Genomic DNA, 26,426 nt, shown 5'->3' with positions numbered 1-26,426 from the left:
CACCTAGATTTTTTTTAACATGGGGCCTGGGATCAGGTTTAGGTCTTCAAGCAAGACACTTTACTGACTGAGCTATCTCTCCAGCCCCAAACATGAGAATTCTAAATAAACCAAAACAACAACAAAGGTTGCTTTTTTTTTTTTTTTTTTTTTTTTTTTGGTTTTACGAGACAGGGTTTCTCTGTATTGTTTTGGAGGCTGTCGGTCCAGCCCGGCCTCGAACTCACAGAGATCCGACTGCCTCTGCCTCCCGAGTGCTGGGATTAAAGGCTTAAAGGCGGAAGCCACCACCGCTCGGCCAAAGGTTGCATTTGTAACAATACAAACAATATAAAACACTTTTTAAAACCTGGCTACCTATTTTAAGTATGTTTTTTATTTTTAATTATGTCTCTGTGTGCATATATGGGTATGGAAGGGTGTTTGTTTGTTTGTTTGTTTGTTTGGGTTTTTTTTGCACATGAAAGCAAAACCATGGAAGCCTGAAACGTCAGATCTCCAGGAGCTGGAGTTACAGACATGCTGTCAAGTCATCCCTCCAGCCTCCTTCCTGAACTTATGATCAAGGAGTTTTGATGATGAAATGATTTTTGACAACTGAACTAAACCGGGGCTATGTGTACTGCCACAACTAAAGAGATGTGGGGGACACTGACACTTGTAAGTTATGAGGCACATTTAGCAAAAGTACATACTTGAGAAACTTTATAAGAAGAAAACAGGGGCTGGGCATGGAGGCATTGTTCCTGCACTTGCAGCACGCAAGATGCCAACAGCAGGAGAGGATTGTTGCTAGTTCAAAGCCATAGTGAGTTCTATGTCAGCCCAATCTACATAGTAGACCCAGTCTCAAAAGGAGAGAGAAACAGCAGTTGGGTTGATCCAAGATGACTTATCTACAGACAATAGAGGATTGGGTTAATAAAAGAGCCTAGGAAAGGCCCTAAATCCTTCAGTAAGCAAGGAAAAAAAATTCACAGTGTGCAATATGGCTGTTCATCAAAAAGAAATCAGGGCTGGGGAGAGGTTAAGTCAGTAAGATCCACACCATGTAAGCATAAGAGCCTAAGTTCAAATCTCCAGTACTCATATAAAAACGTAGGTGTGAGAGACAGCACATGCCTGTAACCTCGGCACTGAGGGGAGGGGCACACGAAGAAAGACTAGAATGGCTGACCAGCCAGTCAGCCTAGCCAAACAGGCAAGCTCAACATTCAGCGAGAAGCCCTGCCTCCAAAAAGAAGTACAGGGCCAGTGAGATGGTGCTTGTCACCAAGGCTGATGGCCTGAGTTTGATCCCCAGAACCCACATGGTAGAACAAGAGAAGACTCTGCCACTATCTGTCCCCTGAGCTTCACAGTGTGCTATGGTATGAACACTTACCCCCCCCACACACACACACAGAACAAGAGAAGACTCTGCCACTATCTGTCCCCTGAGCTTCACAGTGTGCTATGGTATGAACACTTACCCCCCCCCACACACACAAATACATGTTTTTTAAAAACCTTTTTAAAATTAAGATAGGAGTAGAGCAAGAAGTCAATAGTGGCCTCTGGCTTCCACATGTACACTTGGACCCACACAGCTATGCAATACACAGTCATTCACATACACTAACATTGTTGCAAAGAATTCATGATTATATTTCTATGACATTCCAAAATAAACAGAGATTATATTTGTGGTTGTGATGGAAAGGGAGGAAATACAAAGAGACATGGGTAAGAGAAGTAATGAATGTGTCCCATGTCCTGATCATGGTAGCAGTTACATGGCAATGTCTAATAGAAATTACACAAGTGTACACTCAAAGAAGAGTTCATTTTACTGTATTTGAGGTATATTTAAAAGCAATGGGTAAAAAGTTAGAGTTTTACAAGATGGAAAAAGTTCTGGGGAAGAATGTCCCAGCCACCAACCATGAGTACACCATGGTTTTAAAATGGTTAGGACTGTGGGATGGTTATCTTCATTGTCAACTTGACCCCATTTAGATCACCATGGAAGTAGCTCTGAGGTCACCTATGAGGGTGCTCCAGGAAGGTTTAATCAAGGAGGGAAGACCCGCACTGAAGGTGGGTGACACCAATGCACAGGTTGGGGTCATAGATTGAATCAAAAGAGAAAGGGAGCCGAGCACCAGCATACACTCTCTCTGCTTCCTTATGCAGATGCAGAGTGACCAGCTGCCTCACACTCAGTCGCCGTGCCTTCCCTGCCACGATGGCTTGTCCCCTCAAACTGTGAGCCAGAGCAAAGCCTTCCTTCTGTAAGCTGCTTTGTCAGGTGTTTCGTCATAGTGATGAGAAAAGGAACTAATACGGATGGTGAAATTTATGTTCTGTGTATTTTGACCAGGTATTAAAAGTCAGAATAAGAGAGTTTGGTATCAACTGACAGAGGTCACCAGAACAACAGTGTTGGAGGGAAAGGTTAATTAGTACTTCATAAGAGATGGGGATGACAAGAATTCCGTATTAGGATGTTTACTTTAAAATTAAGAATTCCCTTTGGGCAGTGGTGGCGCATACCTGTAATTCCAGCACTCGGGAGGCAGAGACAGGAGGATCTCTGTGAGTTGGAGGCCAGCCTGATGTACAGAGTGAGTTTGAGGACAGCCAGGGCTGTTTCACAGAGAAAGGCTGTCTCTAAAAACAAACAAAAAGAATTCCTAAGAAAGAATTGGGTGAGGGTGGGAAACAGTTTGTACAGAAATACAAAGAGAAGCCAGGGTTTCAATTCTATGTGAATGTCTTGCTCCTAGTGTCTTCCAGGTTGTTAATTGTGAAATCTTTTTATTTTTATTCATTTATTTCAGGTGCACAAATGTTTTGCTTGCATGCATACATGCATTTGTGTGCACTGCATGCTTGCATTTGTGTGCACCTCATGCCTGCATGCCTGGTGCCCTAGGAGTTCAGAGGATGGTGCCACATCCCCTGTAACTGGAGTTGTGTGTGGCTTTGAGCCACTGCATGGGTGCTGGGAACTGAACCCGGGCCTCTACAAGAGCAACAAGAGCTCTTAACCTCCGAGCCATCGCTCCAGCCCTGATTTTTGGAGATGAAGGAGCAGCTTCGTGGAAAATTGCTTGTCAGCACACCCAAGGCTGCAGGTTTCATAACAATTGCAAGTGTTTCAAAGGACTAATAGGAGGGTTCAGGCCCCTGTGAGGGCCTGGAGGGAGGTTACATAAGTGTTTGCTGCTATGAGGAGGCAGGCCACTTTGACTGGATATTGTAGGGAACATTATTGACAGTAAGAGTTTGTTAGAAGCAGTAGGCTTTTGGATTCATGGTTTAGAAGCATACTTGCTTGTATCTCAGTTGAGACAGGATAACAAAGTGGTCTGGGTTTTCTCCTGATCCACTGTGGTCACACATGGTCTTGCCTGATGTTGGTGTTCTGTGGCGTGGTTTATATTTAACAGAACACTAAGGCTTTGACTCCAGATAGTCCTTGACTCCGAACAGAAGCAAACTAAACGGCCCTCACCTTATACATAAGTGAACAAATTATGCTTCTTCACACAATGAAGACTGTTCAGCAAGAGAGAACAAACTGCTCACACATGCAACCCCATGAGTGGCTCCTAAAAGTCTTGGTCAACAGCAGCTTCACTGTGAAAAACACGGCGACTCCTACCTAGGCCAAGCAATCCAGGATAGCATGACCAGTAACAAGACATGGTGACCTCATCTGCCTCCCACAGATGATGCAATGGGAAGGGTAAAGTTTTACTTGCGTGTGAGTTTTCTCCCAAGATACGTTATGTAATTACTAGAAATGCCATACAAACCCAGCTGAAGGGTACTGTGCAACATAACCAGCAGCACTTGCCACACAGTTAGCAAAGTTTTGAAGGGTGAAGCTTGGGAAACTGTCTCAAGTGGACCACACACCGGAAAATGGACCTTGGTAAGATATATAGCAAAATATGATGATCTGTGTTCACAGTTAGAATGTAGTTACACTAGTTGGCAGGATACATGTACATGACCTAATTCAGATAACTATTACAGTTAGGCAAGACATAACATTGGGGAAAAGTGGGAAAATAATACACAGGAAGTCTACTATGCTTGCATTAAATTTGTTTTGTTTTTCAAGACAGGGTTTCACCGTGTAGCCCTGACTGTCTGGAACTCTCTATGTAGACCAGACTGGCCTCAAACTCACAGAACTCCACCTGTCTCTGCCTCCTGAATGCTGGGATTAAAAGTGTACACCATCATGACCCAGCTATAATTGCATTATTTCTGGAAGCTTTAAATTATTTAAAAAATAGAGTTGCTTTACATGAAATAAAACAAAAACACAGTGCTAGGGCTGGAGAGATGGCTCAGCAGTAAGAGCATTTGCTGCTCTTCCCAGGGATCCAGGTTCCACTCCCAGCACTCCCACTATGGCTCACAACCATCTGTAGCTCTAGGAGATCTCCAGACCCCCACAGGCACAAGGCACACACTTGGTACACACACATGTAAGCACATGCTCACATGCACAAACAAAAACAATGAAAAAAACCACATGTAATACTAAAAAGTGCCAACACAAAAATTACATTCTGAGACTGTTTACTTGACAGTCTGAAAAAGGAAAACTATAGGTATAGAAATCCTGTCATTGGTTTCAGGTCTGGGATGAGCAGATAGGGACCATCAGAACAATGGAAAGTTCTGTAGCCTTATTTTGGTTATGCTTTTTTGACAACTTGTGAACTGAAAAAAAAGAAAAAAAAACACTGATTTTGATTTTGACAGCACATGCATAGTACTTCAGTAAACCTCAATTAAAAATAAGATGCAAGCACGCTGACACTTCCAACTTAACCTGCCTCTGTTGTAATTAGAGACTCTACACAGCAAGCTTGGAATGCTCGAAATGGAAGGGCAGAGAAAAGTGAGCCACAATGAATATCTGAGTTGGGCGAATGTGGAAGAAGATTGGCACTGTATCCCAGACTGGCTTAGGAGTCCATATGCAATCCTGGAACTCATGGCAATTCTCCTGCCTCAACTTTATAATAGCTAGGGTTACAGATGAGAGCCACCAAGTCCAGGCCTCATTGTTGCTTGCCTGGAATTCATGGCAATTCTCCTGCCTCAACTTAATAATAGGGTTACAGATGAGAGCCACCAAGTCCAGGCTTCATTATTGCTTGCCCCATATTACACATGAAAAACCCATTAGAAATGGATTGAAGACTTAAACGCACCACCTGAAACTGATACTACACGAGAAAAAGAGACGGAAGTCCTGACATTGCTTGGGCAATGATTTCTTAGCAAGACCCTAAACACAGACAATCAAAGCAGAAGCAGGCAAACAGGCTGATAAAGGAATCAGTCACTTACAGAGTGGGAGAAAATATTTCAAACCATACATCTGATAAATGCTAATGTCTGAAACATATGGAGGGAGCCCGAGAGGTGGCTCATCAGCTAAGAGCACTGACTGCTCTTCCAGGGGACCAGAGTTTGATTCCTAGCACTCACGTGGTGGCTCACAACGGTTCATAACTCCAGTTCTAGGGAATTCAACATTCTCTTCTGGCCTCCTGCACACGTGGTATATAGACATAAATGCAGACACGACACCCCATACACATAAATCTCAAAAGTGTAAGTAACTTAAACAAAACAAAATCTATGGAGGTGAGATGACTCAGACGGTTAAGGTGCTTGCCACCCAACTTGAAGACCTGAGTTCAGACCCTGGTGAGAGAAGCAGAGAAAAAGTCCTGCAAGTTGTCCTCTGGCCTCCACACGAGTGCCACCCTGTGTTCCTGTACACACACTATCACCTCAAACCTGCTGGTGAGGCGACCACCAAAAAGAAAAACGTGGCCAGGCGTTGGTGGCGCACGCCTTTAATCCCAGAACTCGGGAGACAGAGGCTGGGGATCTCTGTGAGTTCCAGGCCAGCCTGGTCTACAGAGCAAGTTCCAGGTCAGCCTCCAAAACAATACAGAGAAACAAAACAAAAAAAAGAAAAGAAAGAAAGAAAAGAAAGAGAAAGAAAGAAAAGAAAAACCACTAATGTTAACAAGGATGTGGACAAAATGTCAGCTAGCTCAGCCATTTGGAAAACAATATGGAGATTCCTCCAAAGCTCAAGCCAGAACTGCCATATACTCTAGCAAGCCCCCTCCTAGCTGCTATAAGGGGATTGAAGATCAGTGTATGGAAGAGGCATTTGCACTTGGATGTTAAGTTTGGTGTTTTCCACATGGAAACAATCTAGGTGTTAATCAGTAGAGGAATACAGAAAATATAGCCTGTGCACACATAATGCAATATTAAAAGGACATGGGTGCTAGGACTCAAACTCTGGTCCCCTGGAAGAGCAGTCAGTGCTCTTAGCTGATGAGCCACCTCTCGGGCTCCCTCCATATGTTTCAGACATTAGCATTTATCAGATGTAAGGTGGATGACCTTATTAACATAAGTGAAATAAGCTAAGTACAGCAGCGCAGGCGTGCTGACCTCATTTGTGGAGCATATAAAAGTCAAACTCACAGAAACAAAGACCAGTGATGGTCAACAGAGGCTGGGTGTAGGGCACAATATGGGGGCATGGAGATGTCAGGGGCCACAGACTCAGCGAGAGGGATTAAGGTTTACTGGTCTATTGCACAGCACCATAACTATAGTTGATAACGATGTAGCGCACGTTTCAAAATTCTGAAACAAGTAAACTAGAAAGGTTCTTACCACTAAAAAATAGCGAGGTGATAGACATGTTGATGAGCTTGGCTTTCTTACTATATATAACACATGCCTATATCAAAACACCCCATTGCACTCCAGAAATATATACAATTATCTCATTAACTGAATTGCAGGAGTTTTAAGTCATGGGGCAGAATACATGGTAACTGTACTAGCAGGAACGTTAACAGGCTTCCAGTAAAGACTCGTTGGACACCAAAAGCTCCACAAATGAGATCAATGCATCAGTCCTAGGCTTTGACGCTGACGGGCTCCACTCACACCTGCGCCTGTCAAGGTTACCTGCCTTCAAAACCTTAAAAAGGGTACAGCCTAGGTAGGACCCCGCTGGTCACCTCTTCCGAACACATGCGCGCTGTGCTTCCAGCCCCCTCCCCAGCCTCTGGTTTTCCTCCAATCTCTCTTCGCCCATCTTCCCAGAGCTGGAAAAAATGCGTTCCTCGCCCCGCCCCGGCCCCCACACCACTTGCAAAACTTTAGGGCACAATCCTCCTGACCCCTTGCTTGGTCTTAACCTTTCCCCATTCTTCTGCAGTCTCGATCATCAAATCCTGCCGGCTCTCCCTCTCTACCCTCAGACTGTGTCGCGATCCGCTCCTTTCTGCACTCCCACCGTCACCACTACCGCCTGCCCCTGTCACCTTAGCCAAAGTGCCCTTCCTCCAGGTCACCGCCTTCCGGGGCCCTGCTTCTCTCCCGGGTTTCTCTCCCACCTGTCGCCCATCCTGCCACCCACCCTGTCGCGGCCTTCCCCACCGGCGCCCGGCCGCGCATGCGCGGGGTGGGGCGCGCGGAGCCAGGACAAAGCTGGGACCCCCCCGTCCCCCCCCCAGGCCCAGCACAAGACGCACCTACAGGAGGCGGTGAGAACGGAGCTAGCAGGAGAGGCCGCAGGGCGGAGCGCTCAGCAGCCTAGGGTCCCGCCCCGGCTGCAGCGGCCCCTGCCGGAGACTCGGAAGGATCTGGGCCTGGAAACCTTTTTGCTTTGCGGTTTCGGTGGGACTAGGAGTCAGTGAAAGGCGCCCGGACTTTCTTGCTTCTTTATGACCTTCCAAGATTCATTCCACTTCCCAGATAGGTCTTGAACTACCGCCTGCTCTGCTGCCTCCTTGAGCTCACTGGGGGACAGCAGTTTCAGTACAGAGTTTAGGAAATTCAAAGTCGTTTCCCATGAACTCCCGTGGCAAATCCTGTCAAGGAGGTTCCAGGCTAGCCCAAACCTCTCTCCCCTAATGGAGAGGTTGTGGTGCCGAGATCCACCGGTTTTAGGGACTTCTCTGCTTTTCTGAGATGCTGGTGATGGGTCCAGGGGACCAGAAGGGGAAATAATCTGAGAACATTCACATTCATCTTTCTCTTTCCCAGCTTAAATCTTAAATGCCCCATTGGCTGGACATTCTGCCTACTTGGAAGGCGGCCTGGATCAAGTATTGTATTCCAAGTATTGTATTGCTTTGTGAGTTTTTGTTTGTTTTGAGTTGGAGATATTGAACTCCATGGTTTTAGTTTTTTGTTGTTGTTGTTTGGTTGGTTTATGGTTTTTGGTTTTTCGAGACAGGGTTTCTCTGTAGCTTTTGGAGTCTGTCCTGGAATTCACTCTGTAGACCAGACTGGCCTCGAACTCACAGAGATCCTCCTGCCTCTGCCTCCCGAGTACTGCTTTACACGCTTGTGATAGTGACCACTATATGTTAATTCTTCACTATCAATACTTGGAGGACTGGGGAGAGACAACTCCTAATTGCAACTTTCCATGGTTCACAGACCCAGTATGTAGCCCTCCATCACTCATGGGGGCTGCCATTTCTGTGGCACTGTATGTCATCAAAGTCCAAGGGACTTCTCCCATAGCCCACCCCTGAGGTACTGTCCACTCCAACCTTTCTCCTAGGCTTGGAAAGACCAGCCTTTCCCAACCGCACACTTAAGAAGTGTTCCCTCGGTATTTTGGAGTTAGAGGTCAAGAAAGAATCACAGGACTCCCAGTAAAGTGCAGTGACTGTGGTGAGACTTTCCAGGCTCGGGCTTTACCTCAAACTTGGGCATCCACACGGCGATGGGTGCACATGGCTGAGGATACCATTGAAAGAGGCCTAGCTAGTGATCTGGGAGGACAACAGAGCAGAGTAATAGGCAGAGAGAAGGAGTATAGAGCCCTGAAAGTGATCTCTTCTAAGGGATCATAGCACTGACAAAATTTGTTATGAGGAAGCAACGAAAATAGTTTTATGGTTGGGGGTCACCACTATATGAGGAACTTGCATTAAACGGTCACAACACTAGGAAGGCTGAGAACCACTGTTCTGGAGGAAGAGCAGTCTGAAATCAATGCTGAAGGACTAATTTAATTAGAAAAATGACTGTGTTAATACTAGATAACGGATGTTACTACCTCTTCCCAAGTGGAAACAATTTCTACAGGTTCTCTAGAGGAACAGAGAGAATGCACATATATTAAAGTGGGATTTATTAGACTGTCAACTTGTCACTGTTGTGTCCAAGTCTCGAAGACCCTCAGAGACCACCAAGGAGATAGACTTCATCAAACTACAAATGCAAGGCGTTATTGTTTAATCCTACTGGTAAGGACCCCATCCAGCCAGCTAACACAGCAGCTACCTGGAGGAAGTGGAGTCCCTTGTCTATGGCCATAATTTTAAAGGAAAAAATCACAGAATTACATCATTAGGTATGGGTCGGATCCTGGTTGGTTGACATTTGGGGAACAATTAGGGGAATTTCCCAGAGTCAGGGCAACTGGTTTGTAGTATCTTTGATTGGTTGGCTACAAATGGGAGCATTAGTGGTTCCTATAGCTTTGTCTGTTACTTCCAGGTAACCTGTTCTCATTGGTTGGTGCTGGGAGGGAGCACTCTGTGGTTTCTCTGTCTCTTGGAGGTGGTGTGTTGTAAACACAATCTCCAGGACGGTTGTCTTGGAGATTTGCTCACAACACAAGAACTAGAGACAAGGGGACTGGACTGTTTTGAAGACTTTTCCATAACCTTTACATTTATATAGTTGGATGAGAACTTAAGGCTTTGCCACGTTTATACCATTTCTCCACATTTATAAGATTTCTCCCCGGTGTGATTTATTAGAAGTAAAGCCTTTGAGTTTAGTTTACCTGTTTCAGTCTCAGGCTAGGGTCACCTGGGAAGAGGGAATCTAATTTGAGAAAATATCTCCATCAGATTGGCCTGTAGGCAAGTCTGTGAGTGCTGTGGATAACCCTTCTGTATACTGTGAATGTTGCTCTCATTGGTTGATAATAAAAGCTGCTTTGGCCTATAGCAAGGCAGAATATAGCAAGGTGGGAAAGCCAATCCGAATAGAGGAAGAAGGACAGAGTGGGGGGAGAGGCAGGCAGCAGTCAGTGAAGCAACGTGCTATCGGACAGGTAAAGCCATACGCCTCATGGTAAGATGTAAATGAATAGAAATGGGTTAATTTAAATGTAAGAGCTAGTTAGCGATAAGCCTGAGCTACAGGCCAAACAGTTTTTAATTAACGTAAATTTCTGTGTGATTATTTGGGACCTTGTGGTCTGACATGAATGCTGTGCCTCCGTTTACATGTGGGGCATTTCCTTCGCTAAAGAATGATATGGAAGGGCCCAGCCCACTGTGGGTGGTACCACCCACAGGCATGTGGCCCCTGGATACATAAGAAGCACCCTGGGTGAGCCCTAAAGAGCACGCCAGCTGGAAGCATTCCTCCATGACGTCTGCTGGAGTTCCTGCCCTGGCTTCCCTCGATGATGGACTGTGATGTGGAAGTGTGAGCCGAACAACTGTTCCTTCCCAAGTTGCTTTTGGATAGAGTGTTCTACCACAGCACCAGAAAGCAAACGGATACAATAGAGGCTGGGTAGTCCAACACTGGCTGTCTGCACACAGAGAGCCTGAGAACCCGGAAGCTGCTCAGCCCGTGATGCCGGAGGTGTCAACAGTGCTGTGGGATCCCTGGAGAGCCACAGGTCTGCAGTCCTCACTGGAAGCCTGAAGAAGCTGGATTGTGATATCAGTGAAGGGATGTAGATGCGGCACCAAGATGGAAGGGTGTAAAGGGAAGCCTTCCCGCAAGCCTGTTCCAAAGCCGCATCAGTCCCAAATGAACACAGAGGAGGCTATATTAATTATGAAGCTGTTGGCCTTGCTTTTTCTTACTGGCTAGCTCTGACTTAAGTATTCACCCCATAATTGTTAATCTAAGTATTTCTCTTACCGGAGAAAAGTTTCTGGGCTTCTTACCCCTATGGCAGTTACATCTTGACTCCCTGTGTTTCTCCTTCCCAGAATACTCCTCGGCTCCTAGTCCCACCTATCTTGCTTCCCTATTGGCCAACAGTGCTTTATTGACATATACACAGGACGTCCCCCATCAGAAGGGGAATTTGCAAACACAGTACAGAAGCATGCAAGCAGGATAGGTGAACTCTCTAGCAGATGTGGGGACAAGAAGGTAAAAAGCAAAAACTTCTCTCAGACCTCCTTCTATCTGGGATGCCACCAGAGGTGTCATCCACATTTAGGGTGGGCCTTCTCACTTCAAACACCCTGATCAAGAAAATCCCTCACAGCCGGGTGGTGTTGGTGGTGGTGGTGGAGGTGGCGGCGGCGCATGCCTTTAATCCCAGCACTCGGGAGGCAGAGGCAGGCGGATCTCTGTGAGCTCGATGCCGGGCTGGACTGACAGCCTCCAAAACAATACAGAGAAACCCTGTCTCGTAAAACCAAAAAAAAAAGAGAAAAAAGAAAAAGAAAGAAAGAAAAAGAAAAAGAAAAAAAAAGAAAGAAAGAAAATCCCTCACAGACATGCTCAGTAGTTTCCATCTTGGTTCCAGTCAAATCGACAGCCCAGACTAACTTACACAACTCAAGTGTCTCTCAGTGGGAGAATGGATGAACAGACTGTAGTGAGTCATACATCAACAATCCAATAAAAGGGAATGGGACAACTTGGATGAGTGTGAGCACACTGGTCACAAAAAGCTACCTAGCTATTGTGTGATTCTACTTCCAAGACAGTCTGGAAAAGAGAAATTTGGAGACAACAAATCAGCTGTTTCCAGGGGCTAGGAGCTGGAGGGGGTATGGCTGTCTATATCAGAAGGGAATCCTTTGGGGTGCTGAGATGTGTTCTGTAATATTATGTGATGCCTAACAAATGTATGCAGGTGTCAAAACTCAAGCAGGACTAGTGAGATGGATCAGCCATCTTGTTAACAAGCCCAATGACCTGAGTTCTATCCCTGTGACTCACATGGTAAAAAGAGGGAACCATCTGCGGCAAGTTGTCCTCTGACCTCCACATGTGCACATGCTATTCATATTCGCGCCCCCCCCACACCAAATAAATGCAATAAAAAGGTTTTTTGAAAAATAAAAAAGAATGAAACACTAGAAACAGAGCAAAAATATTACTTGATTGTAAGTATAGCTGGCTAACTACATTTTCAAAATCTCATTGGGCTGTTCAACAGTAATGTGGTAGTTTGATAGTAAGTATATTACATCAGAAAGAGGTAAGGGAGCTACAGAAGTAGGGGATGAATGAAGAGGGTTCTTTGAGTTATCGTTTCCATCTTCCTGTGTGATCGTGTGTGTCAGTGCCCATGCATGCATGCATGTACTTGAAGACAGAGGTGAGCCTCATATCATTCTTCAGGTCCCATCCACCTTATTTTTTGAGTCAAGATTTCCTATTGGCCTGGAGCTCCCTGATGGAGTCTGGATGGCTGGTGAGCTTGGGAGATTAACCAGTTTCAGCTTGCCCTGTACTGGCATAACAAGAACTTACCACCACACCCAGATTTTTTTATGTGGGTTCTGAGGATGAAACTTAGGTCCTCATGCTTGTATGGAAAACACTTTACCAACTGAGCCATTTCCCAGTCACTTGTTGCAACTATCTTTGTATGCATTTACAATATTCATATTAAACAATAAGAGTGAAAGTAAGTTATGGAGCCCACAGAATTCCCAAAACCAGGTCTAGGAATTTCTGCCAGAGCTGTCTCAAAATCCCACTGTAGAAACCCTGCAAGAAGTCTCCCCTATAGCTGACGCCACCAGGACCCACATCTGAGCTTAGAACATGCACATTACTCACTTGACATGAAAGTCATTTTCTTTGTTGCTACTCAAAAGTTAAATGTTTTTCTTTCTAGATTTTTATTTTATATATATGAGTGTTTTGCCTCTGTGTGTGTGTGTGTGTGTGTGTGTGTGTGTGTGTGCACCATGTACATGTAGTATCTGTGGAAGCCAGAAGAGGGCATCATATTCTCCTAGAACTGGAGTTACAGATGGTTTTGAGCCACCGTGTGGGTACTGGGAATCAAAGCCAGGTCCTCTCCAAAAGCAGCCCGTTCTCTTCATTGCTAAGCCTTCTCTTTAGACCTCAATAAGTTAAATTTCCTAAAGTCAGGGAATATGGCTCACAGCAGAGAGCTTGCATAGCATGCACCATGCCCTGGTTTTGGTCTGCCGCACAGGAGATGTTAGCATCTGAGTTCTTAGCCATTATCAGAGAGAGCTCTGTCTGGCTCCTTCCTACCACTGGTTCTCTTTCAGAGGCCAGAGCAGATGCCTCTGACTGGCAGAACCAGCTGGAGCTGTCTACGCCCTAGGAAAGGGAAGGGTTTGCAACTTTACTTTCCAGCATGGAAGGAAGACTGCCTTCCACTGAAACCCATTGGCAGGGGACACAGACAATTAGCATCTAAAAGAGGGACCATGGCAGCAAGCAGCACTCCTTTCAAGCATTGCCTTTAACAGCCTTTTTGACCTGGAAATATTTTGGTGTCACAGTGGTACAGTTACATGGCTGCCTGTTGTCTAGCACTAGGCAGGCGTATCGGGTGTCCACGGCCTCTGCAGCTCTTCCTCCACACACCCCACCAGAGTGTCTGGACAAGCACACACTGCAACCTGCTCTGATGTGTCCTATCCCATAGACTTCACTCTCCTCTCTGTGGCCACAAAAGGTCAAAAGCAGGGCTAGGAAGACAGTGCAGTTGGTGAAGTGTTTGCTGCTGGAGCATGGGGGCCTGAGTTTGGATTCCTGGCACCTACCTAAAAAGTGGGGTGTGAAAAAAGTGGGGTGTGGCAGTGTGCTCCTGTCATCCCAGATCTTGGGAGGCAGAGACAGGAAGATTCTTGGGCCTTGCTGGTCGGTCAGTCTAACCACATTGGTGAGCTCCAGGTTTAGTGACAGACACTGTTTCAAAAAGTTAAGTTGGATAGCAAACAAAGAAGACATGTAATGTCAACCTCTGGCCCCCCCACACACACAGAGAGAGAGAGAGAGAGAGAGAGAGAGAGAGAGAGAGAGTGAGAGAGAGAGAGAGAGAGAGAGAGAGAGAGAGAGAGAGAGAGAGAGAGAGAGAGAGAGAATGTGAAGATCCTGTCTTGTCTTAGGGTTTTTATTGCTGTGAAGAGGCACTATGACCATGGCAACTCTTTAAAGAAAACATTTAATTGGGGTAACTTGCTTATGGCTTCAGAGGATCAGTCCATTGTCATCAAGGCAGGGAGCGTGATGACACGCAGTCAGACATGGTGCTGGAAGTGAGAGTGTGATATCTTGCTGGCAACAGGAAGTCAACCGAGACACTGGGCAATATCCTGAGCATAGGAGACCTCAAATCCTGCCCCTACAATGACACACTTCCTCCAACAAGGCCATACCCACCCCAACAAAGCCATACTTCCTAATAATGCCACTCACTCCCTGTGAGATTATGGGGACCAATTGCATTCAAACTACCACAGATCCCAACTTTTTAAAAATTATTTTTATAAACAGCAATTCAGTCATGTCAAATTGCTTTGATATACTCAGAGGGAAATGAGTAGAAGGCAAATTCACAAGCGTCTACTTACTTAGATGCATTTGTCCTTTAGAAAAAAACGACTCAAACGAAGGTTTCCCTTGATGCTTTAAATTTCACAGAAGACCCAAACAGCACCTAAGCGGTTTATTTTTGTGAGGGCAACTGGCCCTCATGCTTCACTTAGCTATCCATACATTATCGTAGGAAGATTTTTATAACACTTGCTACATCCTAAATGCTTTCAAGTCATTAATAAGCTATCTCTCTGTGAATCTTCAGGTCGCTATTGACATCACCCACTTTGAGTGAGCTATCCAGACTCAGGGTTAAGTGGCTGACCCAAGGTTAGAGAATGAGACAATAATGAGTCTGAAATAGCAGACTTTGCCCAAAAGAGGAAAATCCAACACTGTATTATTTATTGGAAAAAGGCTGGACTCAGCCAGGCCACTTTAAAAGTCAAAGGCAAGAGGAGGATTCATTGCATGCTGGGATAATCCCTGTGAAAATGTGGCCTCTTTCAGTATTGGACAAAGTTCATTACCTGCCTGTCCCGGTCCAGCAGGGACCCTTAATTACAGACACCAAAACTGTCACTAGACACTTTGTTCCTGGTGTTTATATAGAATTCACACTTACATAATTTCTAACAATGACTTGTTTTTGTTGTGTAGTCTGAGGCAGGGTCTCATATGACCCAGACTGGTCTCAAACTCACTGTGCAACAGAGACTTCATGTGCCACCATTCCTGGCTATTCAAAACCGCTTTCTTAGAGAGTAATGGGAAAGGGGGTCTAGGCCCAGAGTTAGCTAAATTTGGTATTTTTATCTTAATGTAGAAATCATTTAAACATATTTTTATTAGTTTTGTGTGTCTGTATGTGGGCATATGTAGGTGAATGCAGATGCCCAGGGAGGCCAGAGGTGCCAGATCCTTTGGAGCTGGAGTCCCTGGCTTTTACTGGGTGGTAGGACTTGAACTTGGGTACTCTGCAAGAGCAGTTTGTGCGCTAAACCTCTGTGCCATCTCTCCAGCCTAAAATCATTGTAAATGCATCAGAGAGCCAGTATTCTATTTTTTCTTAGTATAGACAGTTTAAAACATATATGACTAAAAGTTATATTATAGCTTATTGATGCCAGACATAAAGGCCCATGGCTGTAATCTCAGCTCTTCGGATTCTAAGGCAGGAGGAATGTGATTTTCAAGGTAGTCAGGACTACATAGTTTGAGGCCAGCCTACCTAGTGAGACTCTGACTTGAAAACTTAAAATTTAACGAAAGATTGTAGGGGTGGTAGTGGCACACTCCTTTAATACAAACACTCAGGAAGCAGAGGCAGGTGGATCTTTGAGTTCCAGGACAGTCTGGTCTACAGAGTTCCAGGACAGCCAGGGCTACACAGAGAAACCTTGTCTAGAAAAATAAAAAAATAATTAATTAATTAATGAAAGGTTAAAACCACAGTAATGGGTCCTGTAGGTCAAAATGATGTGAGTTCTTTTTTGTAAATTTATCTATTATGTATGCAGCGTTCTGTCTGCATGTATCCCTGCATGTCAGAAGAGAGCACCAGATCTCATTACAGATGGTAGAGAGCCACCTTGTGGTTGCTAGGGATTGAACTCAGGACCTCTAGATGACCAGTCAGGGCTCTTAACCTCTGAGCCATCTCTCCAACTCCATGATCAGAGTTATTGTAATGATACAGACCCTTTCTCAGCCCTTAGTGAGCTTCACTCCGGGAGCCAAAGTATAGGAAAATCACCAGTCACACTAAATAAGTGGCTTGTAGGTTTGTCTCATGCAAGAAGAATAAGAAAACATGGACCTGAACTCATGAACAGAGCTCATGTAGGGGTATAAAGGAAAAGGAAGTAGAGCTGGGCAGTGGTGGTGCACGCCTTTAACCCCAGCACCTGGGATGTCTGTTGCTACTTAGAGAAACCCTGTCTTAGAAAGGGAGAAAGAACTCTTGCGGTGGGGGATGGCTCCAAGGGAGGAATATCATCCTGTTGTCCAAGCCTGGCAGACTTTTATGGATCTCAAGGTGGAAATTGGGTAGAAACTGAGAAATCTTAGAGAGTGGTCATTTTTAGTGCATCGTTAGTGGAACCCATGCATACACTATGCATGCTCCCTCAGTCCAACTGGAAAGTTACTCCTCCATTCAGAAGCACACTTAGTACTGCCTGTGACACCGTGACCCAACACAGGCTCGCACTTACTGCCCAGGGACAGCTAGCTCCTGACTCAGTAAATGCTACTCTGGGCTACAGCATGGGGATGGTGTTGTTCAATAGATGAAGGAAGCTACAGAAGGGATTTGAACTCAACTTCTTGTACGTTCCAGATTCAGCGAGTGATTGCTCCTCCTAACTGGCTGCATCACCGGGCTGGCATTCTATCCTCTCTGCACCCACCAATAACACCAGCTCTTTGCTGTTGCACCATACTGTAGGAAGGGCAGGAGGGTTAGTCCATGTTCATCATGGTGGGAAGCAGACAGGCATGGTGCTGGAGCAGTAGCTGGGGCTTTACATCCTGATGCACAGGAAGCAGGAGAGAGAGAGAGAGAGAGAGAGAGAGAGAGAGAGAGAGAGAGAGAGAGAGAGAGAGAGAGAGAGAGAGAGAGAGAGAGAGAGAGACTGGCATGGGCTTTTGAAGCCTCTAAGTCTACCCCCAGTGACGCACCTCCTCCAATAAGGACACACCTCTTATCTTTCCCAAACAGTTCCACTAACTAGGGACCAAACATTCAACCATAGGAGTCTATGGGGGTCACTCTCATTCAAATCACTACACTCTTTCTCAAAAAGAAATTGTGTGTGTGTGTATGTGTGTGTGTGTGTGTGTGTGTGTGTGTGTGTGTGTGTGTGTGTGTGATACAGAAAGGGATAAACTGGGGTAAAAAAGAAAGAAACATCCCCAGCAATAGCAAAGGTCAGGGGTTACCCTCCTTCACCCTCTTCTCAGTTTCCCCCTCCAGGTGTCAACTGTTGAGCAGTAGCTGTTCCCTAGACTCTTTGCTGTAGGCTCTGTGTGCATCACCTCACTTAACGACCCAACAACCCCACTGTGAAGACACCATCATTGCTTCCAATTTTTAATGGAGAAGTTGAGGCTTTGACCAGCCACAGAGCTGGCCAGTTGCATGCTAGCATCTGTCCTTTTTCTACTTACCCTTTGGGGTGGTTTGAGTGAGAACGGCCCCTAGAGCCTCCTATATGTGAATGCTCAGCCCCAGTCAGAGGAACTGTGGCTTGGTTGGGGGAAGTGTGTCAGTGGGGGTGGGCTTTGAACTCTCCCCCTCTCTGCCTGGAGATCAGAACTACTGCCCCAGCGCCGTGCCTGTCTGCTTCCTACCGCGATGATCTTGGACTCACCCTCTAAAACTGTGAGCAAGCCTCCAGTTAAACGTTTTCTTTTGTAAGAGTTGCCTTGATCATGGTGTCTCTTCAAAGTCATAGAGCAGTAAATAAGAGACTGCTGAACATAGCCTTTTCTACGTCACAACTCTGCAGAAACAGAACTGAACTACTGTCTGAGGCACCATATTGAGCTTTGTAAACTCATTCACCTGCATGGACATTTGAGCAACTTCTGTGTTCTTCTTTAACCCCTCTTATCTATGACTGGGGTAGGGGGCATTGTAAAATGTACCCTCCTGGGTCCTGTAGCTGTCTCAGCCCCCAAATAACACACAAGACACTATATTAATTATGAAGCTGTTGGATGTTTGTTATGGTTTCTTAATGGCTATCTCTGACTTAATTATTAACCCATAATTACTAATATATAGTTCTCTAAGGACTCATCTTTCCGAGGACGCCCTACTGACACATCCTTTCCTCCCGGGAGATTACATGGTGACTCTCTACTCCTGACTACATGCCCCAGAATCCTCTTCAACTCCTATCCCACCTATCTTACTTCCCTAGTGGCCAACAGTGCTTTATTTACACATACACAGAAGGACTTCCCCCATCAGGGTGTCATACAGTGAACGCCTTTAAGAAACCGATTTGAGCATTAGATTTTTCTTTGAAAGGACATTGGAATTGCTACAGCTGTGTTCAGGAGGTTTTACATATAGAGTTGTCACCACTAAGCAAGGTGGGCTCCTTTGAGGAAAATTATACTAATGCAGCCCTGTCCACCATTTTAACCTTAAACATACACCCCAGGATCTCCAGCTAAAAATGCTTAAAAATATGTTTATTGTGTCTCCTTAAGTTATTACCTTTGCAAACTGAAGTTCGGGTGGGGGAGCCACACCTACGTGAAAGACTCCATGAGGCTGATTGAGTGATGACAACATCTGTGATTGTGGAGAGTTGGAATGTTGCAGGTCTGGAGCCAATTATCTTGGGCTATCTCTGCCCTTTAAATAGTCCTTTATTGTACATGCCTGTGTGTAGCCTAACATCCCTGGGACTATCTGGTAAATGCTTTTGTGATTTATGAACTGACCCCTAGCTTTTACCAACTCAAAGGCTACATGTGTCACCAGTTAGTGCTGAAGCCTATAGCAGAGATCCCCATCCCTTTCTCTATTCCTCCTCTGCCAACGTTCCCACCAATGCGTTTTCTTATTTAACTTTTTAACTCTCTCTCTCTCTCTCCCTCTCTCTCTCTGTGCGTGTTTGTGTTTGTGTGTGTGTGTGTGTGTGTGTGTGTGTGTGTGTGTGTGTGTGTAGGGTTAGAGGGTAACCCATGGGAGTTGTTTCTGTCCACATGATTGAATTCAGGACATCAGGCTTGGTGGCAAACAGTTTACACACTGAGCCATTTTGCTGACCCTCCAACAATGAATTTTTTAAAATTTGTGTGTGTGTGTGTGTGATTGTACACATATGGAGGTCACATAACAACTTTCTGGAATCAGTTCTCTCTTTCTACTGCTGTTCCAGGGATGAAATTCGGGCTGTCAGCTTGGCATCAAGTATCTTTATCCCCCATGTCATCTCATTGGCTGCATCCACCTGGGTGTGTGTGTTTTGTTTTTGTTGCTGTTGTTTTAAGATAAGGTTTCTCTGTATAACAGTCCTGGCTGTCTTAGGACTTGCTCTGTAGACCAGGCTGACCTCAAACTCAGAGATCTGCTTGCCTCTGCCTCCCTAGTGCTGGGATTGAGGGAGTGTGCCACCAGTGCCTGGCCCATCTGTGTATTTTTAAAGCTCCTTGAATTATTAATTTATTTCTACTGTTACTATAAAATGCCTTATTGGAGCAAGGAATCTGCGGTAAATTAAGCCACTGTTCCTGAGCCATGACCACTCTGTTGCATTCCAGAATAAACTCTTATTCCCTTTGAGGCAAGAGCTGTGTATATTATATTGGTTTTAAACAGCAAGATCAGGAATATACTGCTTCAGGGAGCATGCTCAGGTGTGGTGGTATATTGTTTATGATCTAATAAAACTTGCCTGGAGATCAGAATGCAAAGTTAGCTACAGCTATAAGAGCTGGGCAATGGTGGTATACGTCTTTAACCTCAGGACTCAGGAGACAGAGGCAGATGAATCTCTGTGAGTTTAAGGCCACCCTGGGCTACATGAGAGTGAATAAGTCTAAACGAGAAACAGAGCTCACACCTTTGATCCCAGCATCAGAGAGAATATAAGGAGCTCAGTGCAGTCTCAGGAAGCAGTCTGAGATTTGGTGGAGAGCAGTGCAGTCTGGAGATGCAGTTGGAGGTTCAGGGGATCACCTCTTCAGTCTGAGCGTTGGTAGAGGTGAGAGCTCTCTAGTGGCTGGCTGCTTTGCTTCTCTGATCTTCAGCTTTAACCTCAATATCTGTCTCTGGGTTTTTACTATTAGTGCTACACTCAGGAATGATTCAACCCCTGTGTGCACATGTGCAGGCTCTGTGAGGAAATCCCTACACAGAAGAGGGCATTGCTTTGGAGATGACCCCCGAAGCTTGCCTCACCTTCTACAGGGGAACGAAACTTCCTTCACTCTTTTACATCTCGTTCTTGTGCTTGCTTTGCGTTTTCAGCCACCAAGGTGCATATGAACCGATTATGTGCAGTTAGAGTCACATTAGTAACTGATTATCCCTTTCTCTGTGTCCTCAGCAGCAATGGAAATGATTATCTTAGAGCAATTAGTTGATTAAAAAAAACCAACAACTGATAGATTGAATTTGATTTTCCTGTATGTGTAGGTATCCAGTGTGGAGTATTCATTCACTTGCTGGCAGGATGTCAGTCTTCTGTGTGGATTATTGTTCTTTTATCCAGTTGGCCACTGGAATATTAATGTTCATCCAATCAACTTGAATGAATAACTGGGTATCAAATTTATTGTCATTTTTCATAGTCTCTTTACTTTAAAGTTGTTGTCCTTTCATCATGTTTCATTTTATTTGTGTGTGTGTGTGTGTGTGTGTGTGTGCATGTATGCAGGAACTAACAGAGGCCAAAAATGAGAGTTCGATTCCTGGAACTGGAGTCACAGATGATTGTGAGTTGGCAATGTGGGTGCTGAGAACTAAACCAGGGACCCATGGGAGAGCAGCAAGGGCTCTAAATTGCTGAGCCTTCTCTCTAACCTCTGGTTCTGTTAATTTGCTAGCATCTGAAAGTGTTTACTTAAACTCAACATTTCTCGTTGTGATGTCTCTCATCTGAGGGTCAGATATTCATTTTCCTTTCTCCAGATGAACTGTTTTCATCATTTCCAAGAGGTTGCCCAATGAAATCCAAGGTTCAAAGTAACACACGCAGAGAGAAATGACATATGGCCGTCTCCATCCCAGATTTATTAGAACAATTGGTTGCTGTGAGCCACAGGTCTTCATCCACCCAGAACCAATGGGTATGAGCCAATCTCTGCACACTCCTGGCTCCCTGAGCTCTTGGCAAGCCTGCCCAGCATCTAACAGCTCTCACTATGGAAAGTTAAAAAAAATCTTTCATTGCAGCTCATTTGAAGTTCTTAGATGGCCATGAAAATTCATTTTCTTTTGTTTCACGCTCAGTGGAGACAGAACAGCAAGGCACTGTCCCCAGGGAATGATCCTTTTTCTTTGTTTAACATTTGCCCACACGGCGGACTCTCAACAAATAATTCCTGATTAATGTTGATATTTGAATCTCTGACTAGAACTGCATCACTCCAAATCAAAACAGCCGACAATTTTTTTCTTTTTCTCCTTTTTTTAAACTATTGTATCGTCTTCCTATTCTTACATTCAAGGAATCCTGTTTCTCTTGAAGTTTAGTCTCCTAGTTGGGACAAAAAAGAGCCAGTTCTCCTAACAGCTCTGCCCCAGAGCTCTCCCATGGGTGGCTAAGTGTCCCTAGTACTCTTGCCAGTAGTTTGACCTGTCCACGGGAAGTAGAGAAAATTGTGGATGTGATTGTTCCACACGAGCGCGCGCGCGCGCACACACACACACACACACACAGAGTTTTTAAAATGTGAACTGTCTCCCACAGGCTCATGTGCTTGAAGATTTGGTTCCTACTTGGTGGCACCATTTGGGGAGGTTGGGGAGCCTTTAGATGGTGGGACTTCACTGGAATAAGTGGGTCACTAGGGGGGATGGGTCTTAGAACTTATACCCAACCCTACTTCCTGTCCTCACTTGAATTCTTGGTCTATAGAGACAAGAGCAAGCCTGCTCCTGCATGCAGCCTCCTGCAGTTTTGCCTTCCCTGTCATGATGGACGTACTCCTACAGGCCAGTCTTCTCTATAGATGGTTCTCGGCAGATATGTGGATTACAGCAATAAGAAAAGAATTTACCCCCTGACGTATTCTAAACTGAAATGAAGACTGAAGGCTGGAGAAAACAAGGCTGGGAACAGGACAGATGTGAAAAACAGACACAATACTTGACTGTGGCTCACAAGACAAACTGGTTTTAACAACATTGTCTTGTTTGCTACACTTTCCAAAGAGAAGACAGACCTGATGGCCACTGAAGTTCGTATAGAAATTAGAGGTACAAATGCAGCGATTCCTGGTTATGAAGAAGGAAGAAACTGCTGGTCCTCCCTCCACATCCCACTGCCTATGCCATTTTGAACCACAGCTGAGCCCTAAGCAGGCTTTCCCAGTGAAGCCTCTGTTCTTGCCTTCTTTCCAGCAGCAAGCCAAGAACGTCTCAGACAGATGTCTTTCCACAAAAGCAATGCTTTTATATAACCAAAGCTTGATTTATCTTGCCTTCTTAACAGATGTCCAAATATATTTTTATTCTTACCATCGCACTTTCAAACCCAGTGCCCATCTTTGAGTCAACAGTGAGTGACTCGGTTCCTTTACGTGCATGTCTTATTAAAAATAAGCAAGCAAGGAGGGGAGAACTCTGCTGGTATTCTTTCTCTGGGAATATCAACGTCTCCAGGTTGGGTGGATAACAGTATGTGTTCATTCTGTCTCCACCTAACCACAGGTGTGGCACAGAGATCTACACAGAAGGAGGAAAACAGGGACCAGTGTCCTGCTTTCTAACGCTCTGGTGTTCACTTCAAGGACAACTGTGACTAGGGCTTGGAGTAAGTATCCTCAAATAACCTCTCATGAATCCATGTCCATCTCATAAGCAGAAAGCTCTCAGGGCCTTCCCCACCCAAGCTTCCTTCCTCTCCTTCTCATTTCCAAGTTGTTTGATTAAGAACTGTGCCATCCTATCCCTACCTCAGGCTGTTTGCTCACCTCCCTGCCACGACAGGAAAGGCTCTGTTCATGGGAAGGCAGCTGTGTGTGGCCCCCTCAGGAAGGGTGGCCCTCCTGGGCTGAAGCAGACAGGCAACCCAGCCTCAGCTCCCACCCCAGCTCCTCAGAGCCTCTTTGTGAGGCTAGTTCTGACTGTGGCACTTGCCAGGAAACGAAGGTTCCAGGGCCATAGGCAGGCCGGCCCGTCAGCTGTCCAGCTTCATGTAAATGCTATCTTATCTTGGCCGGCATTTCCTTGGAATGTTTATTTGGTAAAGAAGAAAACTAAGATCAGACTGAGCTTTAAGAAGTAGCTGCAGAAGCTGGGCAGTGGTGGCTTGCACCTTTAATCCCAGGCAGAGGCAGGCAGATCCCTGAGTTCGAGGCCAACCTGATCTACGGAATGAGTTCCAGGACAGCCAGAGAAACCCTGTCTCAGAAAAGCAAAACAAACAAAGAAAAGAGGGAATACAGGTCCCTCACCTTGGACCCCAAGTGTCAGGCAGGCGATTTATTCTTTGGAGAAGCTGAAGGTAAGAGCAGCAGGTGACCCTGTTCTTTGTTGTGCTCAGCAGATCCTTGGCCTGTCCCCACCAGAGCTGAGCAGCACTCCAACTTGTGACAACCACAAAAGTCTCCAGGCATTGCCAAAGCTCTCTTGGAGATAAAGATAGATTGTCCCAGCTAAACATGAGTTCCAGAAAGATCCTGTAAGGTAATATTGGGTGTGTTATTATCTGCCATTTATCTGATGCTCAGATTTCACTAGGAACTGTGGTTAATTGTTGCTATCAGGAGGACTGGCGGTATGGGCCATGTGGTCAGTCTGTAAACCTTTCTCATTTTAACATCAGGTCAAAATCCATTTAGTGAAACGCTGTGATAGCACTTAAGCAGAGCTGTACCAGACAATGTGATCTTACTCCAGGACAGACACAGCGGAGTAGAATTGATGGTCAGGAAAGAAATCCTTACCTCTAGGGTCAACTGACATTTAACAAAAAATGCCACAATCATTCAAACGATAGTGCATGGTGGAGTAGACTTTTCAACAAATGGTTCCAGATATGATAACTGGACAGCCTAAGGCAAAGGAGTGAGGTCAGATAGATGTCTCACAACGAGCAGAATAAAACTCACTCAAGATTACCCAAATACAAAGGAAAGAACAAAATCTCTAAAAATGCCTATGCAAAATAGAGGGCAAACTCTTCAAAACAAAACGTTTCACATTTGTTTATTTACTTATCTCTGGTGGGCACATGTGTGTCATAGCACACATGTGAGGTCAGAGGACAACCCACAGGAGCTGGCTCTCTCCTTCCATCGTGTGGACTTTTCCATCATGAAGATCTGTGCACTCATGTAAAAAGCTTTTCCTTTGTATTCCCAGCGCTGGGGAGACAGAAACAGGCAGATCAGCTCAGCCTACTTGGTGAGCTCCAAGACAGGAGAGATCCTGTCTCAAAAAACACACGGGATGTGTGCAAGGCCCTGGAACTGATTGCCAGCATTTCAAAAGTAAAAGAATATATTTGTTCCAAGTTGACATTGAGACTACATTTCTGAACCTGGTGTGGTGGCTCATACTTTTAAACCCAGTACTCCAGATAGAAGCAGCTGGATCTGAGTTCAAGGCCAGCCTGGTCTACAGAGCAAGTTCAAGGACAGCCAGAGCTATACAGAGAAACCCTGTCTGACCTCCCACCCCACAAAAGGACTACATTTCTGCAGAGGCACCCTTGTTCTCATTGGGTTTTATTCTCTGGACATTACGTATGCCTAAGCAGAATAAAATCACTCTTCAGACTGTAGCAAATCTTTTACGAATACTTTTCTAGGAAACCTCCCCCCCCCCACAATTTTCTGAAATGAAAAACTTCAGTTCATCATGAATTGAATGCACAATAGCAGATATTTTCTATATGTTTTGCATGATAGTTTTAAGTCCTATCGAGGAGAAAAATTAAAGACTAAAGGATGTGAAAGGTTCTTCTAGAATAATGAAAGGATGTGATTTCAACACTTTCTCCTTCGGTAAAGATAAGAATAGAGATGCTTCTCTGATAAACCTTTGAGAGAGTCTGAGTGCACTTTGAAAATGTCAGGCACAATAGTAGGAAACTGCTTCTGGGAACATTATCTGATTGCTTTGGGAGAGCTAAGGTTATTGGTCCGGAGGAAGCTGAGTAAATTATGCTGAAGGCAAAGCACACTGTTTATGCCAGGTTCTCTACATAGTCCCATGACTAAGGAAACCCTTCCTCAACAGCCCAGCTTCACTTTTGTAGCATTGTTATGGTTTGATTTGATTTTCGTGTATGCATGGGTATCTATGCACCACGTACATGCCTTCTGTGTGAGGAGATCAGGAGTAGCATTGGATCCTCTGGCACTGGAGTTACAGATGTTGGGAGCAGCTGTGTGGGTGCTGGGAAGCAAACGTAGGTCCTCTGCCAGTGCTCTTAACCTCAGAGCCATCTCTCTGTCCCTACTGCATCAATGGATGTTCACACACTGTGTTTAGCTTTATCTAAAGTGTGTCAGCTTTGGTAAAGTGACATTTTTCTGAGGGTGTTCATCAAACAGCAAGCATATGACTGAATCGATGGAAAGTGCTCCTTTTCACCCTCCACAGACTTTGAACAGTGCTCACAGGGTGAGCCTACAACCATTTGTGTGGCTTGGCCGCTGCTGCAATAAGACAAATAATGAAAAGAGAAGGTAAATTTTACTTTTATATTGTGGGATCAAGCCCAAGACCTTATGCAGAGAAGGAAAATTGAAGTTTTAAAGCTAATACTTGTAGACCAACGCCCAATGTTCAGTCAGTCATTCTAGAAATATTCTACTATCCATTAAAAAAATAAAAAACACACATATGTATTTCAGAATTATGTATAACTATGCCCTCACCCTTACTTCCATACTGGATAATGAATCCAGAGCTTTGCACATGTAAGCAAGAACTTCACATTGTATCTTCAGCCCTTTCAAACAATTTTATTTTGACACAAAGTCTTGCTCTGCATTCTAGGCTGGCATCCAATTTGTGATCCCTCTGCCTCAGTTTCCTGGATAACTGAGATGACAGGCTTCTACCACCATGATCATTCATATATTTTTTTGGTTGAAACCAAGACTGAGCAAATAAGGGGATTAATTTGTCATGG

General features: G+C 45.0%; 1 protein-coding gene across 6 annotated transcripts in view; it reads right to left on the bottom strand.

Annotated features, from left to right (window-relative positions):
- Positions 1–11,014, bottom strand: part of Sirt5 (sirtuin 5) — a 31,048-nt gene extending 20,034 nt beyond the window's left edge. For 2 of the 6 annotated variants that reach the window (XM_040755897.1, XM_040755902.1), the window contains exon 1: positions 7,590–7,742. The gene's annotated coding sequence lies outside the window, so the exon portion shown is untranslated. Of the gene's footprint in view, positions 1–7,379; positions 7,552–7,589; positions 7,743–10,965 lie in introns of those variants that run through there. The other 4 variants (XM_040755899.1, XM_040755900.1, XM_040755901.1 and 1 more) reach the window with 4 other exon arrangements.
- Positions 11,015–26,426: the final 15,412 nt, after the last annotated feature.

This window comes from Mesocricetus auratus, unplaced genomic scaffold, assembly GCF_017639785.1.
Source record: "Mesocricetus auratus isolate SY011 unplaced genomic scaffold, BCM_Maur_2.0 Super-Scaffold_100013, whole genome shotgun sequence".
Taxonomy (NCBI): domain Eukaryota; kingdom Metazoa; phylum Chordata; class Mammalia; order Rodentia; family Cricetidae; genus Mesocricetus; species Mesocricetus auratus.
Note: the sequence above shows the minus strand (reverse complement) of the source record. Positions and strands in the feature narration are given on the sequence as shown.